The sequence below is a fragment of the Aplysia californica genome, unplaced genomic scaffold (genome assembly GCF_000002075.1).
Source record: "Aplysia californica isolate F4 #8 unplaced genomic scaffold, AplCal3.0 scaffold00249, whole genome shotgun sequence".
Taxonomy (NCBI): Eukaryota; Metazoa; Mollusca; class Gastropoda; order Aplysiida; family Aplysiidae; genus Aplysia; species Aplysia californica.
The window spans coordinates 397,384-398,905 of NW_004797519.1; positions in this window are offsets into that span (position 1 = coordinate 397,384).

Genomic DNA, 1,522 nt, shown 5'->3' on the forward strand with positions numbered 1-1,522 from the left:
GGGGGCGGCGGCAACGAAAAAAGTTCCATAACTCGGGATTTTCATTGTGTCAATATCTTTTGTTTTTGGTTTTAAAGGTGTTACAAGAGTTACATACAAAGAAAAGCAAGAGGCGAGATAAAGATGATAGATGTTTGACACAAAAGAAGGAAAAACACACTTAAACATCCTCCAACCACCCGCTCCTCACTCCCACGAAAGTGGACATCTTTTCTCGCTGCAGAATCGTACTGGAAGCGGCATCAAAACCCATGAGAAATGAATGGTGTCAAGAAAATCTACAAAAGCATTTAATTTATTTTGTCGAGACGACCATCAATGATTTATTTATAGAGGCACCAGCCATCCATGTCCAGGTGCTGTTTTAGCCACAAAACAGGCGAAACAACGCTAAATCATCACCTATCTGTTCCTCAATTTGTCTCTTATATTTTATGTCCTGGTCTTTGATTTTTGAGAATTTAGGAGGAATCTGGCTCACAATTTGGTCTCACTTCTCATCTTTCCGGATGTTTCTTCTGTTGTCTCCTCAGAAAGACAGAATAAGATTCCCACAGAAACAGTCTTTTCTACCTGTGTTTCGATAGTCAGTCTCCTATGCCCCCACAAGATTTTGTGGAACTGGTCATTCGCACACTCACTTCATTTCCATTATGAAATAAAGGATACAATCATGAACTTTGAACTGCCCCTTCCACGAAGAAATCAAGAAAGGTGGACGTTTGGTAAAGGGGTGCGTTGGTTGTGGTGATCTCGAATGAGGTGTTATTTTGAAAATTCATTGTGTGCCCACAGAGAACTCTAACATACTATAACTTTTACTTCCAGACCTTTAGGTTACTTTCTCTGTCTGTCTGTCTGTCTGTCTGTCTGTCTGTCTGTCTGTCTGTCTGTCTGTCTGTCTGTCTGTCTGTATATTTCTTTATATATCATAATATCATATTATAGGCACACACATAATATAATATTACTTAAAAAGAAAATCTCCATATCGGTTCATACTTTAGTTCATTCAATTTCCTGGTTCTTTTACTCTGTTAGTTTGTTAGTCTGTAAACCTGTAAGTCTGTTAATCTGCCAACTTGGAAGACAGACACCTTTTTAGTTGGCTGAGGTTCAGCACAAATCCCTTAGTACAGTTTATTATCAAGAAACCCCTTATGGTTTGAGTCTAGAAAATTTTTGTCTGCGGAGTCTATCAAAAACCGCGACTGTGTAAATTAGCGCCGCAGGGAGCAATAACAGGAAGCAATAATTGCTCCGTATTGTGGCAAGTCGTGCGTTCCAGCGGGGAAAAGCGCTACCTGTGATTTGCATTTAGGATTCCGGGTATTTGGGTAGGAGAAGCCAGCGCACAGGGAGGGGGAACCCGGCTTGAAAGTCGATACAGCGGACTAAGATGCCTTAGTGTCGGCTTTTCTTTCAGTGATCTGACTGAGGGAGGGATGGAAGGTGTGAAGGTGTCGGGTGGGAGGGAAAGCAAGAAGGTTGAGATCGAGGTAGTGAGTAGGTGTGTGTGTGT